General features: G+C 50.2%; 1 protein-coding gene across 8 annotated transcripts in view; it reads left to right on the top strand.

The window, feature by feature from the left end:
• Osbp2 (oxysterol binding protein 2) overlaps positions 1-23,977 on the top strand; it is a 160,812-nt gene that overhangs the window by 112,382 nt on the left and 24,453 nt on the right. The window lies entirely within an intron of this gene.

The following is a 23,977-nucleotide window of genomic DNA, read 5'->3' as shown; positions in this document are numbered from 1 at the left end:
AGGATAGAAGTCAGGAGGCAGAGGGAAGTCTCAGCGCCTTATGATGACACATGAGAAGTGAGCGGGGACCCACTGAAGGGATGGGTCAGGAAGGACAGGCAGGCAGACTGAGGCTGTGACACCAAGCCTTGCCAGGTGACAGCGGTTAGTCTCTGGGACTGAAGGCATGGTAAGGAAGGCATAGCCTTGGCATCTCGCATGGAAAGGAGGCATTGTTGCAGTGCTGTCCCTGAACTCAGGTTACTATTGCTTGATGTGGTCTGTGGAAGGGGGACCCTATGCAGTCACTAACACACGGTACCCGTGTCCGTGAGGATGCTGGTGGGTTTTAGTCTCCTGTGCGATCGTACATACAGTCTGGGAGCAGCGCTTTCCTGCTGTCGTTTACACAGAGACAAAGATGGTTTGGAGACAGAAGTCTGGCTGGGTAACCAGGGTCTGAGTGTGGCGTAAGTCCAGTCCAAAAGGTGCTGTAGAAAAGGTCACCCCGGTTCCCCCATATGGAAGGGAAAGGAAGCCACCACAGAGCTTTGAAGGAGAGCAGTGGTGCCCCTGGTGTTGGCATTTTGTTGCTGTGACAAACGGGAGTGTGGCTTTGTTTGAGCTCAGCATCAGTGCACGACTGGCTGATGCCATTTCTGAGCCTGGCGGGCAGGATACCACCGCAGACAGTGGTGGCGGCAGGATCGCTCTGACAAGAGCCTTGACAGACTCCTCAAGACTCCTTACTCCTACTGATCCTTAGTTATGTCATTTTTGCCAGAAAAAATAACTTTTCTTGCAATTATTGGACATGTGTTACCATAAAAATAAACCTACAGTGTCTTCTGTGGTTGGCCCCTCCCCTCTAGAACTGCACAGCACACGACCTGTTCAAACCATATGCAGCACTGCCGACAAGTTATCAGAGTCACGGTTCAGCTGGTCTTTAGAATAATACACTGATCTCTGTTAACTCTAAGCAAAAGAGAGGGCCATCCAGGGGCCAAGCCAAAAAGATGGCCCCATAAGGGCTCAGATATATCCCAGAGTTGTAGCAGGGCTCACAAGAGCCCTGTGAGACCAAACAGGGAAACATCAGGGTAGGCGGTGAGATGAGAATACAGCCTTAGCTACCTGTTACAGCATCAGGATGGCCAGGGAGTTGAGAATACAGCCTGAGCTGGGCTGTTACAGGATCAGGGTGCTGGTGAGATGAGAATACAGCCTGAGCTGGGCTGTTACAGGATCAGGGTGCTGGTGAGATGAGAATACAGCCTGAGCTGGGCTGTTACAGGATCAGGGTGCTGGTGAGATGAGAATACAGCCTGAGCTGGGCTGTTGCAGCATCAGGGTGCCAGGGAGATGAGAATACAGCCTTAGCTACCTGTTACAGCATCAGGATGGCCAGGGAGTTGAGAATACAGCCTGAGCTACCTGTTACACAAAGTTGAACTTGAGCTCAGACACCCCCTCCCCAACTTGAACTGGCCCCTTCCCTCCAGGGCGGGGCACTCTCATTCTCCGATGCCTGGTTTTCCTGTAAAGTGCCCGTCGGCTCGCACTAGCAATGCATGGGATCGAATAGATGAGCAGGATGATAACGATGAAGCCATGAGCTTCAGGCTGCTAAAGATAAATTTCCTTTTATGTCCTTTCCTCTGACGTCCATGTCGAATAATAACTGCTGACGCACGTCTGCAAAAATAGCAGCTGCCCACATCAACTGTTGTGTCAGGACAGAAGGGAGCCGCGGACTCGGGTTTGGCGCCCCATCTGGACAGTACCCTAGGGCTACTGTTGTGTGTTTCAAGGGAAGTGAGAGAAGTAACTTGGTACATGGCTGTGCCTGGACCATGGGAAGTGGCACGACCAGACCTAAGGTACCATTTCAGCCCTGGAGCCATTTGACCACTGTTTCTGCTTAGAGATTCCCAAGCTTTTTTCCCAGCCCCCCCAACCCACATACTTTGTTCTTGGCCAGACTCTTGAGGCCCAGCGGGGCCGTTCCCCTGTCCCTGGACTGCTGTTCCTTTTAACGATGCTCTGAGAACAGCAGTTCCAGTTGCTTAAGGTCACAGAGTGACTTTCTGTGGCACCGTGAGAGTTCAGGACACTCATCAGGTCCCTGTTCTGGTTTGTATTTTTTCCTTTATGTGCACGTCTTTTTTACATCATTTCCCTCTTAAGCAGCTTCGCACGTGACTGCAGCTTGATTGCATCGAATGTCTGCGGAGCGATTTTCCTCCTGTTAGGCACTTGTGCTCTGCTCAGAGCATCAGCGCAGCCCAACTGCAGCCTGAGCATCTTTGGCTTGCAAGGCTCCTTCATTTGTGTGTCTGTCTGGGACACATTCCCAGGAGTGGGATGGCTGCATGTAAGGGTGTGAACATTCCCTCTGGTGTCATAGTCCTCTCTCGCCTAAACTGCTCATTCATGATGCTCACGGCAGGGCGCCCCAGCCTCCATGACTGTGTTCTGAAGGAATGTTGTTGGTTTTTTTGGGGGGAGGGGTGCTTGTCAGTGGGTGCACGTGTGTGCCGGTGTACATGTGGAGCCCAGAGGTTGACACCCAGGTGCCGTCCTCTCCCATCTCTCACTGACCCTGGAGCTCACTGATTGAGCCACGCTGGCCGGCCAGCAAGCCCCAGGGGTCTGCCAGTCTCCACCCTTCTCCACCTGTCCGTCCCCCGTATGCTGCCACACCTGGTTTTCACATGGATGCTGGGATCCAAACTCAGATCCTCGTGTTCGCATAGCAAGCACCTTACGCACCGAGCCATTTTATCTTTTATCACCAAGCCCCTCATTTTATCTTTGAGACAGGGTCTCCCTATGGAGCCCATAGTGGCCTGTGACTCAGGATCCCCTTGCCCCAGCCTCTCAAGGGCAAGGCTCACACGCGTGCCATGTTCAGTCTGCCCCTTGTTAAGGCTTTGAGTTTGGCTAACAGAAAGATTAGGCCGCAGTTCAGTGGCGGAGAACTTGGTTAGCCTGTTTGAGGGCCTCCGTTCCATTCCCAGCAGCAGAATCAAACAGAACAGAGGTTGAGTCATCTCTGGCGCCCACTCCTGGCTCGGAGGCTGCCTTTTCTCCTGCCCTTCCTGGAAACCCAACAGGAAGGACCGGGCAGAGCTGGCTTGAGCCATGGTGCAGACTCACTGTCCTGAGGGGCTGGGATTCACCTCCCAGCAATCCCTGCTGCATAACCTGTGGGCCCCGTGCAAAATGAAATACAGGCAGTGACAACTGAGGACTGATCCAGGCGTGAGCCCAGGCCCTGTGAGTGGCAGCCCTGGGAATGGCGGCTCACGTGGGCTTATGGTGAGCCCACGACATACTCAGTGCTCTAGTTGGAAGTGGCCCACTCAGCCTTCCCTTCAGCTTTCTCAGGGGTCACTCCACACGCAGAGGTCAAGGCCAAACATGCGTGTAGTTTTGCTGTTCTGCCCCACCGCAGCCAGGACACGCAAGGACCCTTGTCCTCGGGGGACCATTTCTGTACCTGCTTTGACCTTACCCTGGGAGCTTGCTGCTGGCCATCTTGCCCTTCTGTTCATCTCCACCTGCTTTGGCCAAGTAGGACAAGTGATCAAAAGCAGCCTGCCTGGGACACTCTAGACACTTTTCCCAGTAAGATGATCCTGTATCCCATTTATTTCTCCCCTTTGGCCCCACCCCATCCCCTCTTCCTGCCAAGACAAGGGCAGCTGCTGCTTGTACTGCGTGTAGCTGGTGATGAATGGTGGCTGCTGGGACTTTTCCTTTGTGTAAATGGCAGGCGGCCTGTTCTCCCTGCCCACACTCACCAGGCTCCTCCCAGGCAGCAGAGGCGATAGCTGGGTTTCATGTAGAGGGCCTGTGAAGCAAGGTGGCATTCTGAATGCATTCAGTGGGTCCCCCACGGGTGGGGGCACTGAGGTTCCAGCCCAGCAGCAACCAGAATGCATTCCTGGGGTCTCCCATGGATTGTAGAGTTTGGAACTTTCTTCAGTGTCTCTGGCTTGCCTTTGCTCCTCCTCTCATGGGAGATATGGGTCCCAGACTTCATGTTTTCAGTGTTTGGATTAGGAAGGCACTGATGTGCGAGTCTTCACTTAGATGTGAGATGTGTTTGGCTCCCTATATGAAGGCATCACGAAGCCATAAAATCTCAGCCCATCCTAAATTACAGCCACCAACTGAGATTATTTTTGACATCTTTTTCCTGATTGCCGAGCTAATGCATATTCACTCAGAAAATTCAGTCGAGGGCTGATAAGATGGCTCAGCAAGAAAACTGCTTCCCACGCAAGTGTGAGGACCAGAGTTCAGTTGCCCAGCGCCCATCTAAGTGATTAGCACTGTGGTGGCACACTTGCAATCTCAGGATTTGAGAAGCAGAGGCAAGGGCACCCCCAGGATAGTCTGGCTAGATCAGCTAGTCAGGTGGGCCAGATCCAGTCCAATGATCAAGGAAGACACAGAGCAGCATCCTCTGGCCTCCACACATGCATATGTGTGTACCTATGTGCGGGCATGCTTACACACATGCACATGTGTGTACCTATGTGCGGGCTGCTTACACAATGCACATGTATGTACCAATGCGTAGGCATGCTTACACACATGCACATGTGTGTACCAATGTGTGGGCATGCTTACGCACGTGCACATGTGTGTACCTATGTGCGGGCTGCTTACACACGTGCACATGTGTGTACCTATGTGCGGGCTGCTTACACACGTGCACATGTGTATACCTATGTGCGGGCATGCTTACACACGTGCACATGTGTGTACCTATGTGTGGGCATGCTTACACACGTGCACATGTGTGTACCTATGTGCGGGCATGCTTACACACGTGCATATGTGTGTACCTATGTGCGGGCTGCTTACACACGTGCATATGTGTGTACCTATGTGCGGGCTGCTTACACACGTGCATATGTGTGTACCTATGTGCGGGCTGCTTACACACGTGCATATGTGTGTACCTATGTGCGGGCATGCTTACACACGTGCATATGTGTGTACCTATGTGCGGGCTGCTTACACACGTGCACATGTGTGTACCTATGTGCGGGCTGCTTACACACGTGCACATGTGTGTACCTATGTGCGGGCTGCTTACACACGTGCATATGTGTGTACCTATGTGCGGGCATGCTTACACACGTGCACATGTGTGTACCTATGTGCAGGCTGCTTACACACGTGCACATGTGTGTACCTATGTGCGGGCTGCTTACACACGTGCATATGTGTGTACCTATGTGCGGGCTGCTTACACACGTGCACATGTGTGTACCTATGTGCGGGCTGCTTACACACGTGCATATGTGTGTACCTATGTGCGGGCATGCTTACACACGTGCACATGTGTGTACCTATGTGCAGGCTGCTTACACACGTGCACATGTGTGTACCTATGTGCGGGCTGCTTACACAATGCACATGTATGTACCAATGCGTAGGCATGCTTACACACATGCACATGTATTTACCAATGTGTGGGCATGCTTACACACATGCACATGTATGTACCAATGTGTGGGCATGCTTATGCACATGCACATTTTTTAAAAAAAGACGTGGCAGTCTTGCACAGAAGTAACCACAGGTCACTCTGGCTGCTCCACCCTGACACCTTGTGTGATGACCTCATGTGAGTCCTTCGTTTTGTGAGATAGGGTCTCACTGTGTGGCCCAGGCTGGCATCATACTTGGGGTGAGCCTCCTGCCTTTGCCTGCCAGGTGTAGGATTACACTGCCACCCAGCTTTTGCCATTCTCTTGATCTCTGTCCATGACCCCAGCTGGTTTGAGGTTCTCTCCCCCATTTTGCCAATGTGGGAGCTAAACCATGGAAAGAGTTTGCAAAACACTCCCATGATAAAGGGGCGTGTACCCTGCTGCTAGTCCCACCGTGAATCCTCCACGGTTTTCAATAGCACTTTCAACTTTTTTTAAATGATTTGTTTCTTTTAATTTTATATGCACATGTTTTGTCTGCTTGTATGTATGTGTGAGTGTGCCGGATCCTCTGGAATTGGAGTTGTGAAATGTCATGTAGGCGCTGGGCATTGAACCCAGGTCCTCTGAAAGAGCAGACAGTGCTCTTAATCGCTGAGCCAGAATTGGGGGACAGCGAGATGGCTCAGTGGATTAAGGTGCTTGCTGCCAAGCCTGATGGTCTGAGCTCAGTCCCCAAAAGAAACAACTCCTACAGGCCGTCCTCTGACGGCCACACATGCCCCCCATACATATGCACACAGACACAAACATAAAGGAAAAAACACAATGCAATGCATTTTCACGGAATTGGGAGTGGGAGCTCATTACTGAATAGTAATAACTTTGCTTCTCATTAGAATCGAAGCGTTTTTGTTTGTCTTTTTGTCTATTTGATAGTCTCTTGTGAAACTGTGACTATGTTGTCACGTACTTTTTTGTGTGGTAACCTGAGATGCACAGCTGATATTATTATAGTTGGGCTTTCTGTGAGGGCTAGTCTTCTTTTATCTGTGCCTCCCCCCCCCCAAATATTTGTCATGAAAATCTTCAGACACTGAGAAAAGTTGAAGAGCTTATATTGTCAGCATCTGTAAGTCCACACCTGTACTTTTAAACAAGTATTTTAATAAGTTGTTTAATAGTTATTGAGTTATAACCCATATGCCATAAGGATTCCCCTACTTAAAACATGTCATTCAGTGGTTTTAAAAAACATTCACAGGATTACACAGCCATCACCATGGTCTAACTGTAAAATGTCTTTTGCCTCTCCTGGAAAAAACCAAACCAAACCAAACCAAACCATATACTCCTTAGTGATCTCTCTCCATCCCTAACCCTCAGCAACTACCAGGCTGCTTTTGGATATTTCCTCTAAGTGGAATCTTTTCTGTCTTGTTTCACTTAACGCGATGTCTTCTAGGTTCATCCGTGTTGCGGCATGTGTCGGGACATTCCATTGTCACATACCATTGTGTGATGGTCAACATTGTATTTAGCCATTAAGCTATGAACACAAAAGTCTTTGTGCGAAGATATGTGTTGTTCTTTTTCTTGGGTAAACACTGAGTGATAGGACTCTGTTGCTGGCTCATGGTTTAACTGATGAGCTGTTTGCTGCTCTAATGGCAGTGGGAACCTGGGAGAATGGAGCCAGTAAATGAGGCGGAGTAAAGGAGTAAAGTCTCATGAGTAGCTGCCTTTACTCAGAGCATCAGGAAGTTTATACTCTGAGGGTGCAGAAAAATCACACGAGTAAGGTTCAATCACAAGGACAAGCCACACGAGGCAGAAATGTGTTTTTCCACAGAGGCGCATGAAACGTCAGCTGGAACAAACGTTCCTGCCTGCTACACCTGGGAGCAGCACAAAAGCATATTTCAAGAACAGCTCTATGTTTTGAAGAAACTGAAGTCTTAGGATCGTGTTTTCTTGGAGTTTTCACACAAGTGCTCAAAATTCTCTCACAATTCCATTCTTGGATCGTGTTCTGACAATGAATTGCCAAAGTATTTGTAATAGTGACTGCACAATGTCACGTGACCACAGCCACAGGTTGGGGTTGTGGTGCCTCCATACCCTTGCTGACACTTGGGCTTTCCTGCTTGTTTTTTCAAACTGTGTCCATGCTAGCGGTGCAGTATCTATCTCATCGTGGTGGAGGATGGTGCGGTATCTCATCGTGGTGAGGGATGGTGTAGTATCTCATCGTGGTGAGGATGGTGTGGTATCTCATCGTGGTGGGGGATGGTGCGGTATCTCATCGTGGTGAGGGATGGTGTAGTATCTCATCGTGGTGAGGATGGTGTAGTATCTCATCATGGTGAGGATGGTGTAGTATCTCATCATGGTGAGGATGGTGTAGTATCTCATCGTGATGAGGATGGTGTAGTATCTCATCATGGTGGAGGATGGTGTAGTATCTCATCATGGTGAGGATGGTGTAGTATCTCATCGTGGTGGAGGATGGTGCGGTATCTCATCGTGGTGAGGGATGGTGTAGTATCTCATCGTGGTGAGGATGGTGTGGTATCTCATCGTGGTGGGGGATGGTGCGGTATCTCATCGTGGTGAGGGATGGTGTAGTATCTCATCGTGGTGAGGATGGTGTAGTATCTCATCGTGGTGGAGGATGGTGCGGTATCTCATCGTGGTGAGGATGGTGTAGTATCTCATCGTGGTGGAGGATGGTGAGGTATCTCATCGTGGTGAGGATGGTGCTGTATCTCATCGTGGTGGAGGATGGTGCGGTATCTCATCGTGGTGAGGATGGTGTAGTATCTCATCGTGGTGGAGGATGGTGCGGTATCTCATCGTGGTGAGGATGGTGTAGTATCTCATCGTGGTGGAGGATGGTGTAGTATCTCATCGTGGTGGGGGATGGTGCGGTATCTCATCGTGGTGGAGGATGGTGTAGTATCTCATCGTGGTGAGGATGGTGCGGTATCTCCTCGTGGTGAGGATGGTGTAGTATCTCATCATGGTGAGGATGGTGCGGTATCTCCTCGTGGTGAGGATGGTGTAGTATCTCATCGTGATGAGGATGGTGTAGTATCTCATCGTGGTGAGGATGGTGCGGTATCTCCTCGTGGTGGGGGATGGTGCGGCATCTCATCGTGATGAGGATGGTGCAGTATCTCATCGTGGTGAGGATGGTGTAGTATCTCATCGTGGTGGGTATGGTGTAGTATCTCATCGTGGTGGGGGATGGTGTAGTATCTCATCGTGGTGGGGGATGGTGCGGTATCTCATCGTGGTGAGGATGGTGTGGTATCTCATCGTGGTGGGGGATGGTGCGGTATCTCATCGTGGTGAGGATGGTGTAGTATCTCATCGTGGTGGGGGATGGTGCGGTATCTCATCGTGGTGGGGGATGGTGTAGTATCTCATCGTGATGAGGATGGTGTAGTATCTCATCGTGGTGGGGGATGGTACGGTATCTCATCGTGATGAGGATGGTGTAGTATCTCATCGTGATGAGGATGGTGTAGTATCTCATCGTGGTGGGTATGGTGTAGTATCTCATCGTGGTGGGGGATGGTGCGGTATCTCATCGTGGTGGGGGATGGTGCGGTATCTCATCGTGGTGAGGCTGGTGTGGTATCTCATCGTGGTGAGGATGGTGTGGTATCTCATCGTGGTGGGGGATGGTGCGGTATCTCATCGTGGTGAGGGATGGTGCGGTATCTCATCATGGTGGGGGATGGTGTAGTATCTCATCGTGGTGAGGATGGTGCGGTATCTCATCGTGGTGAGGGATGGTGCGGTATCTCATCGTGGTGAGGATGGTGCGGTATCTCATCGTGGTGGGGGATGGTGTGGTATCTCATCGTGGTGAGGATGGTGTAGTATCTCGTCGTGGTGGGGGATGGTGTGGTATCTCATCGTGGTGGGGATGGTGTGGTATCTCATCGTGGTGGGGATGGTGTGGTATCTCATCGTGGTGGGGATGGTGTGGTATCTCATCGTGGTGGGGGATGGTGCGGTATCTCATCGTGGTGGGGATGATGTGGTATCTCATCGTGGTGGGGGATGGTGTGGTATCTCATCGTGGTGGGGGATGGTGTGGTATCTCATCGTGGTGGGGGATGGTGTGGTATGGGGGATGGTGTAGTATCTCATCGCGATGGAGGATGGTGCGGTATCTCATCGTGGCAGAGAATGGTGTGGTATCTCATCATTGTGGAGAATGGTAGTGGTTCTCCGCTGCCTGGGTGACTGAATGTTGAACTCTTTTCTTGTATGTTTTGGCCATTTAGGTGTCTTTGGAGAAATATTTGTTCAAATACTTTGCCTATTCTTTTTGGTTGTGCCTGTTTGTCCTTTTATTGTCATATGGGCTGTTTATGTATTGTGGATGCAAGTCCTTTATATGAGTTTTAAATGCCTGTTTCGATCCCGTGAGTCTCCTTCCACTGTCCTGGTTTCATTTGATGGTGTCAGCTTCAGGCTCTTCTTTTGTCCCCGTGCTTTTGATGCATTATCTAAGAATTTGTTTTGTTGAGCTGTCTAGCCCAAATTCAAGCAGTGTCCCTTCCGTTTCCTTCTGAGAACTTTACAGCTGGTGTTCTGAGTCTTAGCTTGCTGCTTCCTGTTAACTGTATTTATTGTGAGAGGCGGGGAGTGGGATGTCCGGTTTTATTCTGATGCTTTCTGTCCTAGAAACATTACCTTAAAGATTTTTCTTCTCCTGTTTGACTGTCTTTTGTACCCATGCTGGAAGTCAGCTGATCGTAGGAGTCGGGTTTTGCCCACATTGCCAGTTCTGTCCACCAAGCTGCATGGTGTCCTTGCCCTGTGGTCACACTCAATGGTGTCGCTTATTTTAATGACTGACTTATCAGGCTTTGTGGATACCACTTTATGCTTCTGCTTGAAGATTCCAGATATTTTCCTGTATTTTCTCAAAAAATATTTTAAAGGTCTACACTGACATCTTTATTGCATCTGCTATAGGGTTTTTGTTTTGTTTTGTTTTTGATTTTTTGGCAGAGATTGTAAAGTTTTTTTTTTTCACTAAGGATACAAACTATACAGTTCATTTCTGTCAGCCCAGCAGTGTGTGTCGATCGGTTCCTTTCCCCCTACGAACCTGCTGTTGGAGCCTGTTTGAGGATATTTCTCATGGCATGGGTCAACCCCTTCCCTGTACTAGAAGCTGCCTACGTAATAATACAGTCCATGTCTTCTGAGTCGAGTCCCTCTGTTTACCAGGGGGCTACTGTGTTTATTCTCCACTTTACAAGTGGGAGCACTGAGGTAAGAGGGGCTGTATCCAGTCTCGCTGTTCTCAGGGATGATAACTGGGAACGCAGAGGGATGGGGACTTGGCAAGATGTGGAGCGTGAGTGTCACCAGCCCCTGGTGTGACTGCTGACACACACTGGCTCTTCGTCACACTGGTCCATACCAGTCAGCAGGGCTGTGTGCACCTGACAGGTGAAACTTGTGGCTTCCAGGAGCCTGCTCTCTGGAAAACAGACAGAAGAAAAACGTCTCCACTTGTCCTTTAGTGCCCTTGGGAGGGACAGAGGAGCACCATGTCACTTTAAATGACATGTCCTGGGATCTGGGTGACCCTGGATGGCTCTGAGCCCTACCCTGGTCAGTCAGCTGCTCACTCAATAGGCTCCCTTGAAGGCTGAGTTGAGAGGGGATCCGATAGAAGTGAAGGCCAGGGTGTGACAGATGGAGCTCCCTCTAGAGGTGGGGCTGGGACTTGGGGTCACTAGGGCTGTCTGCTGCCCTCCTCCGTAGCTCTGCACTCTCTCCTGCACATTGGCTGGACACACCGTTCTCTCGGGTGGAACTTTTGGCAGCCTGTCTGTGTACTGTGGAAGGGGGATCACCTTCTGTGTCGGGCACTTCTCATTCCTGTGGTAAAGCACCCTGACAAACGCCACTAAAGGAAGGGTTCAGCCTATCAGAGCAGGGAAGTAAGTCAGCAGGAGCTTGAGGTAGCTGTTTCATTGCATCCACAGAGAACGAGCGAGAGAGTGAGAGAGTGAGGGAATGAGCGAGGGAGTGAATGCTTTGCTCAGCTAATTCTCTGTTCCTTTTTTATCATCAAGTAATATTCCCATGTATGGATTTACTACTTTTGAATTGTTTTTGCTTTGGGACCGTTGTAAAAAAACACTGCTATGAATATTCACATGAAAGTTTCTGAGTGGGGGTAATGGTTTTACATTTTCTCAGGTCTGCAGCCAGGAGTGAGATTCCTAGGTTATATAGCATTTACTAAACTACTCTCTAGAGTGGCTGTACCCCTTAGTGCCCTACTGTGTGAGGATTGCTGTTTCTTACACATTCTTTCCAATACTTACTTTATGAGTTTTTAAACAATTGTATAGGCTAGTGAGGTGGGTTAGTGAGTGTCTATAAACATATCTGTTTATCTGTTAAACTCTGTTTTAGCTGTGTGTTATCTTGAACATACTTCCTACATCCGTATCTGCAAGTATTGGTGCTGTAACAGGAGGTACTATTTTAATGTTATTTTCTAGGTTCTCAACTGCTGGAATTAGAGAATAAAACCCTTTGTGGCTGCCCTTGAGTCTGCAGTCTTGTGGGTTCTCTCGCTAGATTCCTTGGGGCTTTTTTTTAATTTTATTGATTTTTATTGAGCTCTACGTTTTTCTCTGCACCCCTCCCTGCCTCTCCTCTTCCTTTCAATCCTCTCCCAAGGTCCCCATGCTCCCAATTTACAGGAGATCTTGTCTTTTTCTACTTCCCATGTAGATTAGATCTATGTATGTCTCTCTTCGTTGTCTAGGTTCTCTGGGACTGCGATTTGTGGGCTGGTTTTCTTGGCTTTATGTTTAAAAACCACTTATAAGTGAGTACATGTGATAATTGTCTTTCTAGGTCTGGGTTACCTCACTCAAAATGATATTTTCTAGCTCAATCCATTTGCCTGCAAAATTCAAGATGTTATTTTTTTTCTGCTGTGTAGTACATTGTGTAAATGTACCACATTTTCCTTATCTATTCTTTGGTCAAGGGGCATTTAAGTTGTTTTCAGGTTCTATCTTGAGACCTCTCTCTCTCTCTCTCTCTCTCTCTCTCTCTCTCTCTCCATATATATATGTGTGTGTGTGTGGTGTGTGGTGTGTGGTGTGTGTGTATACATATATACATATAAACTAAAAATCATTTTCGAGAATGCAAATAAAGTAATCCCACATTAACTCAGAACTGAGTATAATAAGGGGTTCTTTATGTAGGGGAACTCACACTAGAGGAATGGCTCTATGGTTAAGAGCTCTGGCTGCTCTTTCCGAGAACCCAGGTTCAGTTCCCAGCACCTACATGGAAGCTCATAACTGTCTTTAACTCCACTTGCAGGGGTCCCAATGCCTCCCCCTTTGGCCTCTCTGAGGCACAACACACATGTGGTACACAAACACACATGCAGGCAAAGCATTCATACACATGACAATAAGATAAACCAAGTAGCCAGTGACGTAGACCCCAGCCCCTCTGTGCCTGCGCTCATTTTGTCTACACTTCGTGCGGGGGCTGGGGTGGGGCAGCCAAGAACCTCTCAGTGTGGCTGCAGATCTGCCCCTTCACCTCCTTCTCTCCAGCTCTGGCACACACATTTAGGAGTGTCATCTCAGCCACTGAGTCTTTTGTTGCTATGTGTCTGTCCAGAGTCTGCATTCTAAAGCTGAGGAGGCCACTCGAGCTTCCCTTGGATTCCTGTTTCTCTTTCCAGTCCTTTGCTTTTTAACCCATCTGTTTCTTTCTATCTGAAGTGTGTCTCGTGGAAAGCATATGGCTGGATATTTTATCTGTGCTTTTATAGCTGCAACGTAGAATGGCATAGAATGGCTCATGCTCTAAAAATACCTGGACTGGTAAAGCCTCTGATTTCCCCCTCTTCGGGGCTGCGGTGTAACGGGGTCTCTGCTCATTCTAGGGCACTCTGCCGCTGCACTAAGCACCCAGCCCTCGAAGTCTCTGACTTTTAGTTGAACTGTGTAACGCTTTACATTAGTGTAATCGCTGCTCGTTTGCTACTTTGTTTTTCAGTTAGAGGCAGATCCCACAGTGCCCCCAGCTGGGCCTGCGGCTCCTGGGTCTTCCTTTCCCTCCTTGGTAACTGTGGCTGCGGGCACTTCCCACCCCATCTGGCTGACACACTTGGTTTAAAATGACTACTTGGTTTGTTTTATCTTGCCTATATTTTGTTCTCCCTTCTTCTGCCATGATCTACTTTTGGTCTCTGATTTTTCTCTTCTTCCTTAGTTCATGAGCTGTATGGTCTCTTCTAGGTAGTTGATCTAGAGTTAACACTGTGTTTAAACTTTAGCTTTCTGTGTTTCTTGTCCAAATAATATTTCATTTCAGTTAAAAACACTGCCACATGAACTTTGGGGGACTGATTCAACCCTACTGAAGCCATAGCAGCATTTTTTTCTAAAGTGTGCATGTGCACACATATGTGCACGTACAAAGGCCAAAGGACAAGCTTGCACCTTGATCTGCTGAGCCACCTTGTGGACCCCTGTAGCAGCATTCTTGACATTAATGGTGGCCAGAAGTGGAGCTCACGGCACGTGAGTGTGGTAGCCCTAGGAGTGCCCAGTGAGTGCAAGGTGATTTAGTGAGGTCCACGAGCATTGCTGGTGCTGCTTAGGTCTCCAGTCAGAGGCTGCCCTAAGAAAGGGGCTTACATAGACAGAGCCCTAATGTCCCAAGCCCTATGGTCCTAAGTAGCCTTTCAAATCCCCACCATAGACTTCTAATAGCTGTATAGCTCTCTCCACTACAGATTTTATTGTATCCTGCCTGGCCGAGCACTGACAGGTCTTAGTGACCTATTTAAAAGGACTCCTATCAAGGTCACATAGATCTGGACCTCTGCAGATTGCTGTAGCATAGAACTGCCTGACTGGGGGTTCAGGCTTTTCTAGATCATGTTTTGCTATTCTCGTAGAACATATGGTAGGTGCGCCACTGGCCTATTCTGGTTTCTGCAGCCTATAAGAGCGGTTACTGAGCAGGTAATGGGAGAATCTTAGCCAGGTTCTGGGGCCCTGGCGTTGCTTAGGAGTTGAGGAGTATGCAACAGGCTTGGGGAGCAGCTGCTAAGAAACGAGTCTCCAGAAGTGGGCTGCTGCCCCACTGACGTGGGCCTCTCCTCTCAGGCTCTGTGCTCAGATACCCCCCCCCCCCCGTCTCACATCTCTGCTGCTTTTCCCTCCCTGGCCTTGCCTTGGCCCAAATCTGGAAGGTTCCGTGAGTCAGTATGTCCTTCCCAAGTGCCGTTCCCAGTCAGTGGGACTTGGTGTTAGAAACAACTCTCTACATTTTTTTGAATAATAAACCACTTTTCAGCCCTTGACAAGTAGCATCCTCTCTCAGGAATTCTAGTGTTGGGTTCCTTTAGTAAATAAAATAGACACTTTAACTAGTGCTAAGAAACGTGCCTTCCAGGACCCCTGAGAGTGAAGCTCACTAGTCTCACAGGAGACGAGGGGTGGCTGGGACAGAAGGCCTTCGAGAAGGCTGGAGTAGTCCTCCCCCTCCACCCAAGAAAAGGAGCTGACTCTTCTCCCATCCTCCTTTGCGTCACCTTCCATGGCTGCTTTCCTTGAGATTGTTGCTCCTGCTCAGCCTACACTGCTGGGGTAGCTTGGAGGCCACGCTGTCTCCAGCAGCGACAACACACCCCAGACCATACTGCAGCCAGAAGAGTGGGAGGCGCCTGAGGTTTGCAGACCTGGCCTCTGCGGGCCCGATCTTGGGAAGATTCACGGGATTATAGATGTGTTTTGTTGTCTTTCTGATTCCCTCTTAGTTCAAGAGACAGGCATGGCATAAAGGAAATCCCTAACCTGTGACTCTTTAACCTCAGCCCCACTGAGCAGATGCAACACATTCCCGGTCCACTGTCTCTGGGGTCACCCCTTCATCTAGCATGGGTGTCTACGCAGTCCTGCCTGTGTGTCCAGCTCTGGCACTTGGGGATCCTGAACAGAGGCAGCCCTGCCCTCTTGGGACCATGGGGCTTCTGGAGGCATAGCCCTTTTCCTTGTCTCCACTGCTCTGCAGTTCTGATCCCTGGAGGCTCTGCCAATGGAAGATTCTAGTGTGACTATACGGGTATCAGATAGTTTCCAAGGATAAGCCAACGGGACAGTGTTTGGGCCAGGAAAATGTAAGCCGAGAGTTTCCGGTGACCTGCTCAGTGCTTCTGTGTAGCTGACTGAATGCCTGCTTTAGATTTGAGCTGCGCTTGCTTTGACCTTGAGATGGGCATTGGTGTCACATCAAATGAAAGACTCAAGTTTGAGTCCATTTGCTGTCCATTCAAGGTCCTTCTTGAGGGGCTTGTGGTGTGTATCTTTAATTCCAGCCCTCAGGAGGCAGAGACAACTCTCTGAGTTAAAGGCTAGCCTGGTCTACATAGCAAGTTCTAAGTCAGCCAGAGCAACATAGTGAGACCTTGTCTAAAAACAGACAAGCAAAGGTCACGGAGGATCCTTGACCCCAGCAATCAGCCTAGTGACCAGGTCCAGGATCTGCTCAGGGTAAGATCAGTGGCTTCAAGGGACCTGTGCCTGGGTCTGCCCAGGGTGGCACTTGTGCATTACGCCAGTAAAGGCAAAAAAAATGCCCGCCTGTCTGCCCCTCCCCCCTCAAAAAAACCCGGTGCCATGGGGAAGCCACAGTGCACAAATGAACTGCACACAGATCAGCTGCTCACAAGTAACCCAGTTGTAGATATGGAGCAAAGGCTTATGGGATGATAGGTTAAAAACTAAAAACCAAAAATGGTATCTATGTAATGTGGGCAAAGGCCAGATTTCGTCTAGGGAGTAAGGAAATAGCTGGCTGTATTGAGAGGTCAGGATAGTGGGAGGGATCCTGTCCTTTTATTTGACTTCCCAAAGGGCAGCACAGAACATGGGGGGGGGGAGCCCCAGGATCTGGATGCCTGGTGGCCCACGAGTTTCCTCAGCTTTGGTGGCTACTTCTGCAGAACTGGGAGGTGGCACCTGGAGCATGGGGGATAGACAGACAGCATGTCTGGAGCTGGAACCTAGCATCAGGATGTCAAAGCTGGCAGGACCTCAGGAAGCATCCGGTCAAGTGGCTCTGTCCAGGCTGGAGCATACATAAGTAGGCCAGATGCCTGCATGCCCCCCAAGTCACCAGACTCCCCTGAAACAGAAGGCCGGGCCCCTAGGCAGGAGCTTCTGACTGATTCACAGACAGAGGCTCTCAGTGGAGGCTGGAGTGGGAAAGCAGAGGCCAGCCCGGGAGAGGCTCACTTTATCTCTGATAAACAACCTGAGAGGCTGTTGCCTGGGAGGTATCTACCTGCTGTGATACAGGTAGGTCTCTTGCTCTCAGCCCAGTGTGGCAGAGGCAGGGAAGGAGCCCTAGAACTTGATTCCTCAGCTCTGTCAAACCCATCACCAGAGATGGGGGGGGGGTGAGCACCCTCTCCACTGGGTCCATACCAGGCCGTCCCACGGCCAGCTTCCCAGGCTCGTCTGGCACTGGTCCATTCCTGCTGCACCAGCCCCAGCTCCCAATCTTTCCAGGAACAGGGTAAGGGGACATAGACACCCTGGAAGGGCCAGCTCTCCCCAGGGCTGGGTCAGGATGGCTCCATGAATGCCCACTGGGCTCTCGTCTGACTGGAGGAGGATGTGGGTACCAGTTGAATGTGATATCACAGCAAGTGCCATTATAGAGCAATTGACTGTCTTACGCTCCATCTCCACACCTCTGCACCTTACTTCAGGGGGCGAGGCCAGCACGCAGCTCCAGATCATCCCTGCCAAGGAAAGGTACCCAGCCTCTAGGGGCTGCTTAGCCCACACTCAAGCGCCCCTTTGGGCTTGTCCATGGCTCTGATGCCGTGAGCTCTGGCTCCCTCTGAGAGGGGGAAAAGTTTTATTTTTGCTGTTTTTTTTTTCTTATGGCGTTGGGGATTGATGTTTAAGACCTCACAATTATAGAACAGGCCATACAGGCCTGTACTGTATAGGGCTATACCATATAGATGCAGATTTTGGTTCTGTGTTTTGAGACAGTCTCACTAAGTTGCCCATGCAGGCTTTGAGCTTTCAGTTCTCCTGCCTCAACCAACTGATAGCCAGAATTGTAGGCCTATGCCTCCAGGACATCTAGGTAGCCAGCTTCTCAGTCCTCCAGGGTGTGTGCTCTGAGGTCCCTGTGCAGGGTTCCCTGGAGCATTTCCTGGCTGGAAGATGAGAGATTCCTGGCAGCTTTGGTGTCAGTGATCCCTGGTGAGGCAAGGGAAGGCCTCCCACCTTATCCTGGGGGGCATGTCCCCGCCTTCCTCAGTACCCCTCCTCTGTCTGCAGTGGAAGAAGGGCTGGGCCCGGCCCTGGCAAGGCCCAAAAGATGAAGAGCACACCGGAGCCCGGCTGGTATTTCCGTCTAACGGGGTTGCACAATTCATTATTTATTGCCATCTGATTTTCCATCAGATTAGATCCTGTCATGTTTTCCAGTGTCTGGGTGGCCAGAGCTTCAGACTCTTGTCTCCTTGAGGGACAAGGCATCATCCAGTTTGCCACAGGGTAGTTTATCGCTGTCATTGTTGCAGGATGTCCGGCAGGACTAGAGCCCTGCGAGATGCTGTTGGATCAGGCCATGGCTTCGAGGTTCTGCCCAGTTCCCAGTCGCATGCCTCCCCACCCCAGAGCTATCTTCTCGGGACAATGGCCAGTGTCACCCGTGTCAGCCTCTCCCCACAGGCCCTCCTGTGACTTGATCCCCCAAAGGAATCCCATAGAAAAGCAGGTGGGGTGGGGGGATACTCTGCATTTCACCACCCGCCCCGACTGAGCCAGCCTTGCAGCTTTGTGGGTTATTTAAAAGGCTACCCCTCTTCCCCCGCCCCCCTCCATGCATGGCACCGTACACTCGGGGATTCCCCACCAATATCCATTTTCCAAAGATGAAAGAAAGCTCTGCTTCTAAAAATAGCTCACCTGGCACCACAGTTGCCATGGCAACCTGTCCTTCTTAGGAGCCTCCCTAGGAAAGAGGGTTCTGGCCATGGTGGCACATGCAGAGGGACCTCTTAGACTGTCACCTCCTACTATTAAAGAGGCTTGGTGAGCCCTCAGAGGGGAGCTGAGGCTCCCTGTGGAGTAAACCAGACAGAGTTGTGTTGAAGAAGGGATGGAGAGTCCAGTGGGCAGGGCCTAGGGCCCCAGGACACAGTACATGCTAGGTCTGTGCTGGCCGTGCACTGAGTATGCTACCGTCTTCCCCAGAGAAGGCATCTCCGTCCCCAGAGGAACTCACCTCTGCAGCACACATAGTACAACCCCACAGCATTTTATCCCTGTGTGAGGAAGGCTTGCAGATCTTTACATCTGAGGTTGCTGCCGTCATGGCATGCAACCAGTCTGCTAATAAAATATGGTATTATAGGGAGTTTTATTTGGTTATTAAAAACAAAATTGTCATTTATAGGAATATGAGTGGAACTGCGGATCATTGTGTTAAGAGAAATAAGCCAGCTTGGGTCAACTCTGTGTATTCTCGTGTGGAATCTAAGCTGATGTGGTTATCTGCACTCATGGATACGTGTGGCATGAGAATAAGGGGGGGGGGGGCACTGGGAAAGAGAACAGGAACCAGCAAGAGGGCAATGGGGGTGAAACAATCAAAGCATTATTTTATACTATGAACATTTACTTCCAGAAATACCCTTAGCATAGGACTGACACACTTAACTCAGGCCCCAGGAAGATGACCACAGGACCACCAGGCTCCTCCTTACGCCAGTCTGCCATTTTCTTATAGAGGTACTAGCCAGAGTGACATCTGTGCCTAGCTTTTCAGAGAGACCAGAGGGCCCACAAGGTCCCTGTGCCCAGGAAGGTGTCTCAGTGGTCACCTCAACCACCCAGAGGTGCCTGGTTCAGTGAGTCAAACCCCAGAGGGCAGCCCTAGAGGAGGAATGTGACAGGTGTTAGCCACAGCAGTCCCAGGCGGTTGTCCAATCATGGCTTCAAAATGTCATGCCCTATTCCCAAACCCCATGCGTCTGATATGCAAGGTGAAAGGGTCCAGGCAGATTTGATTAGGTTCCAGATCTTGAGATAAGGATCATGCAGGTGGACCCAGCATAATCTCAAAGGTTCTTAAGAGGGAGGAAGGAGAGTCCAAGAGAATGAAAACTACCTGCCTGCCAGTCTTGAGGATGGAAGAAGGAGAAAGCACAAGCCAGGGAGTGAGGGCAGCCTCTAAGAGTGAGAAAGGCAAATGCGTTCATCCCCCACCCCGAGTACTCCCGGGGCACACAGCTCCATACCTGAGTTTAGAACTCAGACTTTCAGGTCTGCATGTGATAAGTGTACTGTTTTAAGCCAGTTTAAGTTCCCTGGTACTGCGGTACGCTTCCAGTTACCACGCCTCAGTGGATGAAGGCAGCTAGGCTATATTTTCTCCCCAAGTTCCAGAGGCTACAAGTTCAAAATCAAGGTGTCAGTGGGGCCAGAGCCCCCGAAGCCTCAAGGGAAGAATCTATTATACACTGTTCTCTTGGTTCCTGTGTTGCTGGAAGTTCTTGCTGTCCACTGGTTTCTATTTCCATCATTCCGGTTTCACCCTCTGCCCTACAACTATGTCTCCTCCTCCTCCTCCTTTTCCTCTTCTTCCTTCCTCTTTCTTCCTCCGCTTTCTCCCCCCCCCCCATACATACCTAGGGTCTCTCTATGTAGTATCTGACATTGCAGCTCGCCATCCTCCTGCCTCAGCCTTCCAGGTGCTAGGGTTACTGTCCCATGCCACTGTTTCTTATCTCGGGTTCTCTTATGGATAGCAGCCATATTGGATGTTCCGGCATGACCTCATCTTGACCAACTGTATCTGGGCTTTCTCTTTAAGCAGTCACATTCAGAAGTTCCAGGAAGGTCATAAATTTGGGATCAGGTGGGGGAACGGCACTAACTCGCCCAGGACAGCCACTAAGTGTTGGAAGCTCACCCCCACAGGAGGCTTTGCTGTGAGTGGGAAAGCCATTTCTGAATGCTGCTCTGTAACACATTGGTGACTCGAATTTCATGAGTTTATTCCCTTTTAACAAAAAGAATCCGTTGTTCCATGTGACCCTGATGGGTGTTTTAGGAACCAGTGCTTTCCTGAGGATGAAGCTTCATCAGGTAGGGACTGGTCTTTTGTGGTCATTTATTCCACGTGGTTGCGCCATCTAAGAGCTGGCCTGCACCTTATTCCTGGCTCCGCGCCTGTCTTAGAGACTGAGATCATTTTGCTCTCCGTGCTCCACAGTCTGGGGCTGCTATGCCATTAGCCCGAGAGACCTGGGAACACTACTGGCAGAGGGAAGCACAGAGTCTCAGGCCCAGCTCGACTGCATCTTTCCAACGAGGATTTTCTTTTTGTGAGACTTCTAGACTCACCACGGCCAAGTCTTAGTCACAGCAGGGGTGGGATCATGCCTTGGGCTCTGTGTTTGAGCAACATGGGTGCTACTGCAGGAATGTGGAGTAAGGACCACCATCTTCACCTTCAGGGGCAATATGTATATAGAGATGGCATGGGATGTGACCAGGACTCTGCCTACCCAGGACTCTCCAGTCCTTGGCTTTCTGCAGCAGTTCTGGCCTTGCCTCTGGCCTCTCTAGCGTGCCAGTCTGCTCACCGCGCCATTGTTACCAGTCCTGCCTTCTACCTGTACGCCACATGCTTCCTTTTGTTGCGGGGAAGGAACAAGTCCCCTCGGCTTGTGTCAGACTCCTCCGCCAGCTTTCCCTTCGGTCGCCCACCTTACCACTCATTTCTTCCCACACCCTGCCCTCTGTATGGGACCTGCCACCCTGTGCTCCTGCTGGCCACCAGAGAGCATGTTCCAGCCCCTCAAATCGTTCATTCCTCTGCTCACCCCACCTTGTCTCCCTGGGGAGGACTCTCCCTGCCTGTCTCTGAATAGACAGCCATTGCTGACCCTAGTTCCTCCCCTAATGGTGTGAAACTAACACAAGTGCATCATTTGTCCCCAGGATCAGAACATGGACCTTAAGAAATATGTACACAGTGTCCCGTTTAATAACAGGTCAAATAGAGGAGCAATGACCCCCCCAACCCATCACATGGGAGGATGCTCAGGCTACTTGGGCTTCAGAAACTGGGGGTCATGTTGAGGTGGGCCTGCAATCAGCAAGCCACAACTGGACTTTCCTGACTGGAAAACCAGCTGCTGGGCCCAGCTGTTTGCTCAGGAAGATGGCAGGTGCTTCAGTGCCAAGGGGTCCTCAGCACCAAGACTCTGGCACAGACAGCTCCAAATATTGTAGAATTCTCTTGCCTGATGGCCCCAAGGAGTTCTTTTAAAAAAAGAAAAACAAACATAGAGTCAGGTGGTTGTGGCACATACCCAGCACTCAGGAGGCAGAGGTAAGCAGATCTCTGAGTTCAAGGCCAGCCTGCTCTACAGAGTTCCAGGACAACCACGGCTACACAGAGAAACCCTGTCTTGACAACAAGAAAAAGAAAGAAAAGAATCCGGGCGGTGGTGGCGCACGCCTTTAATCCCAGCACTCGGGAGACAGAGGCAGGCGGATCTCTGTGAGTTCGAGGCCAACGTGGTCTACAAGAGCTAGTTCCAGGACAGGCTCCAAAGCTACAGAGAAAGAGAGAGAGAGAGAGAGAGAGAGAGAGAGAGAGAGAGAGAGAGAGAGAGAGAGAGAGAGAGAGAGAAGAGATAGATAAAGGAAGAAAAGCATCAAAACAATGGGCTCCTTTGGTCATCTCTGCATGTGTGCATCGTGTGCTTTGTAACTATTGAAACACGCACATCACCCCTTCTCCTTCTACCTCCGCTAGTGTCTCTTTCTCCCCACATAGTCCCTCTCCTATTCCTATACTTTTTTTTAAATCCATAATTTGCTCTTGAGAGAAAATGATACTTTACTGAGCCTGGCTGGCTTTACTTAACATGGTGATGTCCAGTTCCATTCAATTTCCTGCAAGAGGTAGACTCATTGTGTCTCTCTACATTTTGTCCTGAATGGAGTTTAGACTGATTCTATATCTTGACTATTGTGATTGGTGTCATAATAAACCTGGATCTGTGGGTATCTCTTAGAGTCTACTGAGTATATGCGCAGAGTGACCCTGTCAGTCTCAAGACCTTTCTTGTCCCCAGATCCACATTCCTGGGTCATTGTGTGTAGTAGCTGGTGCTGAGGCTTCACACCCCAAGTGACTGAGCACACTGCTGCTGGTGATTCAGAGGACAGGCCATGCCAGCAGCTGGAGCTGGAGTCAAGCCCCTATTCTGCCCCCAAGCGCTCTAAGCTCTGAGCCCACAGCTGGGCACTCTTGCTCCTACGGGAGTGAGGAAGAGTGAAGAAGGGCTGCTGTCTGTTGTCTCCCTGCCACGCCAGGGAGGCCCAGAGCACCTGCCAGTGGCTGCAGTGACCTTCAGGCACTGGATCATTCAGGGCTGCGGTTGCTCTGGCTTGTGGGGAGGGGGCTGGATATTAGCCCAAGGCCTCTGGAGCTGGCAGGGACACTGTGTGCAGCAGATGCTTCCCTTTACCTCCCCATTGCTCGCGGTCTGTGCAGCCGGCCAGCTCGGCACTGCTGTGAACTCAGGATACACTCAGAACAGTGACCAATACATGTCCACCCACATGTCCCTTGCCTGCTGTGGGAGAAATCTGTTCTCTCAAAATATGCCTTCTTTTTTCTCTTACTTTTAATTTTGTATCTTGGTTGCATATTTCCTTCATCTAAGAAAAGTCTGTGTGGATTATTTCTAAAACAAGGGATTTCTGAAAACTTTAGCAGACAGGCACTGGGAAAAGTCACAAGCTCATGTCAGCCTCTTGGCTGTCCCATGCCAGCATTAAATCAGCAGCAGGGTCGCAGGCCAGCTGCCCACAGAGGCCTCTATGGGCACAGGCCGGGCTAGGAAGCAGGGAAGAAGGAAAGACTCATGAGGCACTGTGTGAGTGGTGAGAGGGAGCAGGCCCTTGCACAGAAGCCCCAGATGACTGGCACGAAGGAGGTGAGCTGAACAGCCTTAGAGGGTCAGCTGCACCATCGCTGCCCTGGTGTCTTCTCACACAAATTTTCTGTGAGTGGACATGTTCTGTGTGTGTGCATATGTGTGTGTACGTGCATGTGTGTGTGCATGCATGTGCGTGTGTGTATGTGTGTGTGTGTATGTAGATGGGGCCATGTTCCGCATGGGCGTGGAGATTAGCAGGAAGAGGGTCTAGGGTGTAGATTTGGTGACAAGAGAGTGGCCTTAACTATGGCAGGGGGGTCCCCGGGCAGACTTTGGAGAGGCAGTGGTGTTGGGTTGGGCCTCAGAGGGCATCAGGGAAGTACACGATGGGAAGAAAGGCCCCAAGCACGTGGACAAGTGTTTACAGAGCAAGAGACAGTTGGCATGGCTAGGGATGGGCGTGGAGTTAGCCAGCAGTATTGATTATCCTGGGAGGCCTGCAAGATAAGGAATGGAGTCC

The sequence above is a fragment of the Microtus pennsylvanicus genome, chromosome 12 (genome assembly GCF_037038515.1).
Source record: "Microtus pennsylvanicus isolate mMicPen1 chromosome 12, mMicPen1.hap1, whole genome shotgun sequence".
In the NCBI taxonomy this organism is placed as follows: Eukaryota; Metazoa; Chordata; class Mammalia; order Rodentia; family Cricetidae; genus Microtus; species Microtus pennsylvanicus.
The sequence above is the reverse complement of the archived record's forward strand: the minus strand, read 5'-3'. Positions and strand labels throughout refer to the sequence as shown.